Source organism: Tarenaya hassleriana, unplaced genomic scaffold (assembly GCF_000463585.1).
Source record: "Tarenaya hassleriana unplaced genomic scaffold, ASM46358v1 Cleome2028, whole genome shotgun sequence".
Lineage (NCBI taxonomy): Eukaryota > Viridiplantae > Streptophyta > Magnoliopsida > Brassicales > Cleomaceae > Tarenaya > Tarenaya hassleriana.
The window spans coordinates 1-1,407 of record NW_010965397.1 but is presented as its reverse complement, the minus strand read 5'-3'; the positions used below and the strand labels follow the sequence as shown (position 1 = coordinate 1,407).

Genomic DNA, 1,407 nt, shown 5'->3' with positions numbered 1-1,407 from the left:
AAAAAAAAAAAAAAAAAATAATACACACACGCTACACGCATATATGTGTATATATATATGTATAACTACGTACATGATCTTCCATGTGTATGAAATGTTTACACAAAGAGATTTGTCAGATTTATACATTGGTTCTGATCATATCCTTTACCTTTTTCTATATATCTTTGTAATGTTTTTATAAAGAAAACTAACAAAAAAACGTATCAGAAAAAAAATGTATTTATCGTCTTCGATTATGGATAGGAGTTTTCTTGTTAGCCGTATTGTAATCCATATCCACCAACCCATCACCGTCGCTCCCTCCTCCTCCTCCGTGCCCTAACGATCGTCTCTCTCGTCCCTTCTCCGCCGTCGATTTTCCACTCTCGTAGGTTTCTCGCAAACTTCTTGCTGAGAAAAGAACACGAAATAATCAAAATACATACAGATATATATTATATCATATTTGGATATAGATAGATAGATGGCATGTGTTCAAAATATTATATGTCGATATTGAAATATATGTATATATGTATGAAATGTTAAGATTGTTCATGGCTTACCTTTAGTAGGAGAAGAGAGGAAGAGGATGAGAAGAAGAAGAAGAAGAAGAAGGAGAAGGATGGATTTGCAGGAAACCCTAATTGCCATCTTTTCGGAAGATTTTTTTGTATATTTTGTAATGAACTTTTTCTTCTTCTTTTTGTGCATATGCAAGTGGTGAGTCTATGAGGGGAGATGGTCCCTTTTTATATTAGGACCGAAGATCGACTGAAACATTTGGAAGTTATGGAGACATATGGGTCCAACGGATGTGACGCAGATGTCCCTCTGCCCTTTCATTTCGTCTCAAAATCAATAAATAAAATAGACCGAATATTCATAATTATAAAATAAGTAATAAATTGATAGAAAGACATTCGTATTATTATTATTTTTTTGGTCGATAATTTGACGCTATATGTTGGCCACGCAATTGATTAGATTTGCATGGTACGACGCCGTTTTTGCAACGATTTAGATTCGTTTTCCTTTTATAGTCAAGTATCCAGTTTTAAAAATAAAATAATATATAGTATTTGTGTAAAAATACATATTTTATTTAAGAGCTAATGTTTCTTTTGGGATAGACGACTCTTTATAATTTGGTAGTTAGTTTGGCGTAAAATGCATTGGATCGTTTATTTTTCTACATGAGATGGGTTAAAAAATAATATATAATTCACCTTTTGACTGCAAAGCCTTGAACCATTAACTAATGGGAACCGACCATATATGAAATATATGATAATACTATATGGAAATCGGACAGAGGTAATATGGAGACGGAGTGGTCCTTCGAGGAATTATGATTATAATGTCACATATGTGTCTGTATACACTCATAACGTACCACCGAAATTGACATAAATGAGATATATA

The 1,407-nt window shown here is 32.7% G+C and overlaps 1 long non-coding RNA gene across 1 annotated transcript; it reads right to left on the bottom strand.

Annotated features, from left to right (window-relative positions):
- Nucleotides 1–32: 32 nt before the first annotated feature.
- LOC104814112 lies at nucleotides 33–787 on the bottom strand. Its single transcript, XR_771854.2, has 2 exons — nucleotides 549–787; nucleotides 33–393 (listed from the first exon to the last, which is right to left on the bottom strand). It is a non-coding gene; the product is annotated as an uncharacterized LOC104814112 (long non-coding RNA).
- Between the last annotated feature and the right edge of the window lie 620 nt (nucleotides 788–1,407).